The sequence below is a fragment of the Myotis myotis genome, unplaced genomic scaffold (assembly GCF_014108235.1).
Source record: "Myotis myotis isolate mMyoMyo1 unplaced genomic scaffold, mMyoMyo1.p scaffold_m19_p_7, whole genome shotgun sequence".
NCBI lineage: Eukaryota > Metazoa > Chordata > Mammalia > Chiroptera > Vespertilionidae > Myotis > Myotis myotis.
In genome coordinates this window covers 74,367,091-74,375,863 of record NW_023416379.1, presented here as the reverse complement: position 1 = coordinate 74,375,863, position 8,773 = coordinate 74,367,091, and the positions used below count along the sequence as shown (strand labels likewise).

General features: G+C 39.8%; 1 pseudogene; it reads right to left on the bottom strand.

Annotated features, from left to right (window-relative positions):
- Positions 1–4,068: 4,068 nt before the first annotated feature.
- LOC118660568 lies at positions 4,069–5,285 on the bottom strand (annotated as a pseudogene).
- Between the last annotated feature and the right edge of the window lie 3,488 nt (positions 5,286–8,773).

Genomic DNA, 8,773 nt, shown 5'->3' with positions numbered 1-8,773 from the left:
TCTATTTCTGAAAGAAACTATAGAGAATTGGTATCATTTATTTCTTAAATGTTTGGTAAAATTCATCAGTTAATCCATCTGAGACTGATGCTTTCTGTTTTGGAAGATTATTAATTATTGATTCAATTTCTTTAATAGATATAGGCCTACTCATATGGTCTGTTTATTCTTGTGAGTTTTGGCAGATTGTGTTGTTCAAGGAATTGGTCCATTTAGGTTAACAAAACTGTGATTATAAACTTATTCATAGTATTCATTATTATCCTTTCAATGTCCAAGTATTTGTAGTGATGTCTCCTCTTTCATTTCTAATATTAGTAATTTGTGTTTTCTCTTTATTTTCTTAGTTAGCTAGGTAAGAGCTTTATCAAGTTTGTTGATTTTTTTTAAAGACACAGCTTTTGGTTTACTTGCTATACTTATTTGGAAAAAACTGTTATATGTTATATCCTTAAAGAATAAAAAAATAAGTCCTTAGTTTACTTTCACTTATTTCTTCTTTGCTACTCTTCTTTATGTAAATCTAAGTGTCTGATCTATATCTTTTTCTCTCTCTAAATAATTTTCAACATTTCTTGCAAATATAATGACAATAAACCTCCTTAATTTTATCTGAGAAAGTCTTTATTAATCCCTTCACTTTGGAAGGATAATTTTACAGGGTACAGAATTTTAGGTGGGTAGGGGTTTTTCTTTTTTTCCCTTTTAATTATTAAATCATCTCTAAGATTTCTTGCCTGCATCGTTTCTGAGGAGAAGTCAGATGTAATTCTTATATTTGCTGCTGCATAGGTAAAGTGTTTTTCCCCCATTGGCTTTCATCAGGATTTTTCCTTAATCTTTGATTTTCTTTAGTTTGAAAATGAAACTGTGTGTTTTCATTGTTGTTTGTTTGTTTGTTTACTTCATTTATCCAGAGTAGTGTGCTCTGACACCTCCTGGATCTGTGGTTTGGTGCCTGACATTAATTTGGGGAAATTTATAGACATTTTGGTTTCAAATGTTTCTTCTCATGCCTTATTTGTTCCTTTCTCTCTTCTGGTATTCCTATTATGCATATATTGTACCTTTTATAGTTTTTAGGCAGTTCATGGATATTCTGTTCTAGTTTTATTACAGTACTAGAGGCCCAGTGCATGAATTCATGCATGGGTGGGGTTCCTCGGCCTGGCTGGCAATCAGGGCCCATCAGAGGGGTAGAGGGGTACCTGGCTGGCCAGAGCGAGGGAGGTTGGTCAGCTGTGAGAGGTTGGCTGTGGGAGCGCACTGACCACCAGGGAGCAGCTCCTGCTTTGAGCATCTGCCCCCTGGTGGTCAGTGAACATCATAGAGACTAGTCATTAGGTCGACCGGTCATAACGGTCACTTAGGCTTTTATATATATATAGAACTTTTTCTCTTGGTTCTTTCGTTTTTGAGCATTTTACTGATATATCCTGCTCTGAGATTCTATCCTCAGCTATGTCCAGTCTACTAAAAAGCCCATTGAAGTCACTCTTCATTCTTGTTATAGTGTTATTGCCATGTTAATCTCTATGATTTCTTTTTGGTTCTTTCTTAGAATTTCCATCTTTCAGCCTACATTGCCTTCTTGTTCATACATTCTCTCTACTTTATCCATTAGAGCTCTCAGTATATTAATCACAGTTGTTTTAAATTCCCAATATGATTATTCCAGCACTTCCTACCATATCTGAGTCTGATTCTTGTTCTATATCTTCAAATTGTGTTTTCTTTCTTTTGCTACGTCTTATATTTTTTTCCTTATAGTTTAGTACTGGGTAAACAAAACTGTTGTAAACAGACCTTTAGTAATGTAGTGGTGAGATGTGGGAGAAGCAGAAGTGTTCCATAGTCTGAGAATTAGGTGTCAGTGTTATGTTTGCTTTGATTATGAGTCCAAGCTGATATCTCAAGCAAAAACTGCAGAAAACGTAATTTTAAATGATTCATATCAAATTCATATCAAAATGCTGTTCTGATATTATTTCTATCAATTCTGCTTCCCAATCTAACAATATTTCATTCCTTTCCCTATTAACTGCTTTGTTATGAACAATTTTTTAAATTGTGCATAATAATTTCTCTTACATTTGAATGACTGCCAAATATATAGAATTTTATCCAATGTCTCTCAATCTGCTTTCATTCCTTGAAATGAATTCCTTTCTACTGATCTCTCTGATTTTTTAAAAATTATGGCCTATTTTTAATACACAGTGTAAACAGCTTTTGTTAGAACTGGAAATTATGCTTCCCAATCCCAGCTTTCCTCTATTTCTGCTTTCAATTAAAGTTAGATTTCACCCCATTGTTGGCCATATTATTCGATGCACTATATAAAATCTAATTTGCATATACTGAAACATTAGAATCACACCAGAGACACTCTTTAGTTATTTAAATTCTAAAATTATTCCCTTATCCCACATCTGGTGGAATCATGTAATGTTCACTTTTTTTTACCCTCTGAAATTCCTCTGTGAGCTGTTAATGTTAGATGAAATCATCCTCAAAGTCTTTGAAAAAGACTCTATCAAGAGTCATACCTCTAGCATCATGCTTTCTTATTTTATTCACACATAAAAAGTCCATATTCACATGAACAACCTAGCTTTACTTATTTCTACAAGCACAATGGCTTTATATTTATACTTAAGAAAGTAAGAGCAATGATTTCTTTAGAAATCATATTATCTTTCTCTCTCTCTCTATCACACACACACACACACACACACACACACACACACACACATCCAAGGCTTTGTACATATTCTACTTTGGTTATGACCTCTATGGTTGCACAAAGCAGAAACCCAATATAAACTAATTTTCAACAATTGAAAATTCATTGGTTCATAGAATGTCTAAGGACAGATTTTTCAGGCATTGATGGACCCAGGGTCTCTAGCAACAAGCAACATCATCAGATTTCAATCTCATTTTTTTCTGTGTCCTTTTCTTTACTCATGCACAGGTATTTGCCTACATGGGGGCAACATGGCCACCAGCATCTTTGGCCTTACAGCCTCCCAGCTTAGTGACCATACTAAGAAAGATTATATCTTCCTGAAGAGTTCCAGTGAAAGTTCTAGGTGCTAGGTTAAACTGGTTTGGATCAGGTACTCATCCCTGAACCAACCACGGTAGTCAGAGGGTGAAACCTATACCTTACCCCCTAGAGTGATCGCACTCCTCCTGTCTTTCGCCAAAAGTGCTGGGAGTACTATCAAAGCTTCAAAATGGAGTCCAGTTCTAAGTCTGCTTTTATTAGTGATGATGATATTGCTAAATATGTCAATGTAGTAAAGGTTTCTTTAAGTTTTTGAATATGTAACTTCATTTACTTGCGATTCATAATTTTTTTTCCTAAACTGCTGTAAAATCAGCAAAAATGCCTTGGCAATTTTAGCATAGTTCCTAGGATATTGGTTGGCACTCAAAGGGTTAACCAAGCTGAATCATGTGCATCATCCAGGCCTAGGCCCATTCAAACACTTGGACAGAGAGTGGGAGGGGGTAGTTCCCAATGAAAAATTAAACGGATTACCAGAATATGTTGGTATATTACAGACAGATACACAAAATAAATATCTACTACACTCCTTAGAAAGTTTGGAAAAACAAACCACATTTGACTCAGCCTTCTTAACTACTGCGCTTAAATAAACCAAATGATTCAGTCATTGAATCAGGTCAGTGAAAAACATTTAAAAACTTGTACTGTGTTGAAATATAGAGACCCTAAGTTTTTCTCATTTTAAACAGTATATTGTCATCATATGTCCCAATGCAGTAGCTTGCTATAGTCATCATAATGATAAGAAGGTTGGCACCAATGAAAAAGAAGGGTTAATAATTCCAATCAAAATTAAAGAAACATTTATTTCATCTATCTTACAAAAGTCCACTAAAATGACAGTTTTTTAATTTGAGTTTATTCTTCATTTTAACTTTTAAAACACTACTATACTTGAATATTGAAACAAAAAATATAGCAAGTAGTGAGCATATTATGATTACAGTCTTTCGCTCATTCACTACTGTATATACAGTATGATGCCAGCAGTGAGTGTTATTCACTGGCCCCATTAAGAGGTCTGACACTGAACACCACCCCTAGGATGATGTTCACCATCCTCATATGCTTCTCCATTGTAATGGCGCCATCTTTCTTGATTTGGATCAAAGTCCACCAGTTCCACCTGGTCCATTTCATCAGTCTCTTCTACTTCCTTCCTTTCAGGTAGGAGTTTTTCCAGCAAAGAGAGTTTATCAGGAGAAAGAAAGCCATTCTCAGGAAAGTTTACCTTAAATTCGATGATTAGGCGACCCTTTTCATACGGTCTACGATAAATTGGCATGCCTTCATTTAATCTCTTGGTATCTCCATGCTTGACAATCTGACCTGGATGAGAGGTGATGAATATGTTTTGATTGTCAAGAGTAGCTATTGGCTTTTGGAAACCACACAATGCTTCAACCAGCTGTATGTCCATACACATGAAAAGGTCTTCTCCTTGTCAAGTGAAAACAGCATGTTCCTTCTGATCTAAAACAATGATAATATATCCTGGCTCCAGTCCTGGTTCTTGGTCTCCTTCACCATGGAATGTTATCTTCTGGCCATCTTTCATGCCTTTAGCAATATGAACTTCTAGAATCTTCTCTCAAACTATCTTCCTCCTGTTGCAGCTTTTACATCTATCTTTAGGAATGGTCCCCATGGCCCTGGCACTCCATGCACACAGACTGAATTTGCTGAACCATTCCAAGTCTTATCTGATGAATTCTTGTTTGCATTCCAGAACCTTGGCAACTGGGACAGCACTCTACTGCTCCTTTCTGACCACCTCGGCCTTCACATTTGTCACAAATCACATTCTTTTGCAGAGCTAGTTTTTTGCTGCACCATTATATAAGTCTTTTAAGGTTATGGAGAGCTGATGCACAATGTTTTTACCTCTGCTTTCTCTTTGCATCCTTTCTTTTCCTCCAAAAAACATATCAAAGATGCCCATGGGGGAACCAAAACCACCACCCGCTCCACCTTCCTTTATTGCTTGTTCTCATCCTTTGTCATATAATTCCCTTTGCGTTGCATCAGAGAGCACTTTGTAAGCTTGAGAAATGTTTAAACTCTTCTTCATTTGGATTCTTATCAGGGTGGTACTTCCCAAGGCCAGCTTCCTACAAGCCTTTTTCAGTTCTTCCTGGGTGGCATTGGGTTTGACCCCCAAAACATCATAGTAAGTGGTTTCTTTCACCATTTTTGACAGCCAGTGAGCAGGCCGAAGCAGGTGTGCAGGAGCAGGAGAGAGCACGTTGTTGCATGCAGCTCAGGTAGCCGCTGCTCCTCCACCTATCACAGAGTGTTCTGGAAAGTTCCCAAAATGACAGTTTGTTTGTTTTTAAATTAAGCATAAACCTGGCAATGCAAAAAGAATTATAGAAGAGATGACAGCAAAAAAGATTTTGAAAGCTGGAAAGCAGATGAACAAGACTTGTGAAAGGAAAAAGGGGATGTGGAACCCAGAAGCAAGTACTAGTAAAAAGCCGAACTGATGAGAAGTTTAAGGGCATGGAGCAGAGTTCAGGTGGGGGTGAAAGCAGAACAGTCAGATAAAAGTTAGGCAGAGAAGTAGATAGATGTCCAGACCTGCCAGCCAAACCACAGTAGCCCAGGGACTGGCCTTAAAGTACTCAGGTAGAAGACTGGAGGTGTAGTCTCTGGAGAGACTCTAACTGTGGGGACACCAGGCATGGCTGAGTGTAGAGATACAGTTCTGAAATCATGTGGGCTTCAGTAGAGGTCTATACTGAAAGGTCAGTCCTTAACCCCTACCCTTAAAGAATCCTAAATTTGATTTTTTTTTTTCACTGAGATATAGCTGACATGTAACACTGTTTAAGTTTAGGTGTACAACATGTTGATTTGATACATTTTCCAGGGTGGAGCAAAAGTAGGTTTACAGTTGTGAATATGTAAAACAGTTTATTCTTACATTATTATTTATTATTATATTATTTTTCATATGGACAACTGTAAATCTACTTTTGCTCCACCCTGTATATTATAACATGATTACCATAATAAATTTGAGTCTGAATCTCCAAGTTATTATAAAGATACTAGAGGCCCAGTGCATGAAAATTCATGCACTGGAGGGGGGGGGGGTCCCTCAGCCCAGCCTGCCCCCTCTCACAGTCCAGGAGCCCTCAGGGGCGGGAGGTGACCCGATGATCAGGAGAAGGTAATGACCCATCACACCTCTGCTGCTGCCACTGCCAGCAGCGCAGGCCTCAGCCGGCCCTGGTTACCTGAGCCTCGGGCAGCCCTGCTACCATCCAAGGCTTGACTGCACCTTGGGCCATCCCTGGGCAGCTGTGGGGCTGAGGGGACTCGGGGACACCGGAGGCAGGCGTGAGGAGTGGCCGGGCCCGCCTGGGGGCTGGCCTGGCCTTGCCATGCGCCTGCCACTCCAGCAGGCTGAGGGGACTGGGCGCCAACATCTTGTGGCTGTGGGCGCTGCCATCTTTGAGGGCATGGCAGTCAATTAGCATATTCCCTCCTAATTGGATGTGGGCACCACCATCTTTGCAATGGCGTGAGGGTCAGTTAGCATACTCCCTCTTTATTAGATAGGATAGATGTCAAGGTAGAAGAGTAGGACACATTTCATTAATAATTTGTTATCTTTATTTATAATTTTTATAGAGACGTAGTATGTGGGCTTCCATTTATACACTTCCTGAGGTCTTGAAAACAGAGTTCCAAACAAACAGGAAAAAGAAACCTTGAGGAACAGACAGTATAGGAAACAGAAAACAAACAAACAAAACAATAAGCCACACTATATATGATGTTCTCATAGAGAAGGAAGAGGTACTGCCAAGAAGTCTCATGAGCTCACTCACCTCCCAGTGACCCTGCCTCTCCCTCTCCCGTGGCCTATGCAGTACCTCTAGCTTGAGTAAACAGCTTCTCAGAGCTTCTTATGTTCCCTGTAAGAAATTCCCCTCTCAAGAGACTCCACATACTCCCATTGACATGGGCTTCCCACCACCATAGGTGGGGCTGAAGAAAGGTCACAAAGAGCTGTGTGTGCTCATGGCAGAAACTGCCTCCCTAAAATTTTATTAGCTTAAGGCCTGACCTATGTCCCTTGGTGACTAAAAAAAACACCAGAATCTCAGCCCAATGGCTCTGTAGATTCTTTTTTTAAAAATCCTATATAATAAAAGCTGAATATGCTAAGTGTCTGGTTGTCCAGTCGTCCGTTCAATCAATCAAAGCATAACATGCTAATGATATGCTAAGGCCGCTCAACCACTCACTGTGACATGCACTGACACCAGCGGCAGACACTCTAACTGGTAGGTTAGCTTGCTGCTGGGATCAGGACTGAGTGAGACGAGCCAGACACGCCCTGGATTCCTTCCACGGTCCCCTCCGCAGCCCTGATCATGCACTGGTGGGGTCCCTCAGTCTGGCTTGCACCCTCTAGCAATCCAGGACCCTTGGGGGGATGTTGGAGAGCCAGTTTTGGCCCGATCCCGCAGGCCAGGCTGAGGGACTCCACTGGTGCATGAATTCGTGCACCGGGACTCTACTATATTTATATTGATTTCAAAGAGGAAGGGACAGAGAGAGAGATAGAAACATTAATGACAAGAGAGAATCATTGATTGGCTGCCTCCTGCACACCTGCAATGGGGATCGAGCCTGCAACCAGGCATGTGCCCTGACTAGGAATACATATTTTTAAGTTTTGGGGGTATATACCTGGGAAAAGGATTGCTGGGTGGTATGGTAGCTCTATTTTTAATTTTTTGAGGAATCACCAGACTGCTTTCCATAGTGGTTGCAACATTATTCATGGTGGCCAAGATATTATCCACCATCTTAATTAGACTTCTCTACCTTTCTGGGTCACTTTCAAGACTTTTCCAGTTATAACACTTGGCAGTGTCAATACACAGATGATCTATCCAATACTCTGGCTGCTCAGTTCCTCAAACTGTCCTCTTCCAGTGACCCTTTCCTCAACCCTCCTGACCCTGGAGTCCTCATTACTATTCTGCATATATGTTCAGCTCTCTCGTGTTGCCATACTCGCTTAGCCAAACCCCAGATTTGCTTACTCCATGCATGTGCCTTTGCAGTTGAACATGCCTGAAAAAAAACAACAACAATAAACAGGAAATCATGCTGACGGGCCTTACTTTAAATTTGTGACTACTAACTCCATGTGGGCCTTTAAAGCTGATCTGAAGCACCAAAACACTTCTTTCTTTCTGTTTCATTCATATTTTTCTCAATTAATATTTCAAACCTTCTACTTTCCCTCATCCTTAACCTCTGTTGATGTTCTTGTTTCTTATTTCACTAATAGAAATAGTCAGAAAAGAGGTTCTACTTGCTACTACCACCAAATCTCCTAGTCTACCTGCATCTGTATACATTTATACTCTGCATTTACTCCCAGTAAAAATGGATGGGTGATTGATCTTAGCTTCACTCCGAGGCCAACTCTTTCAATATTTACTGGATTCCATCACCACCCCTACCTACGCAAAAACAGATGTGCTATAATCATCCACTCCCTATACTGCATCAATTGTCCCTCTTAAATCAATAATTCCCTCTGGCATTTCCATAAGAAGAAGGAGGAGGAAGAGGGAGAAAAAGAGGAGGAAGAGATCACAGGCTTGAACTCATATACATCTCTAGCTATTACTGCATCATTCTGTCACCCTTTCAGCAGAACCC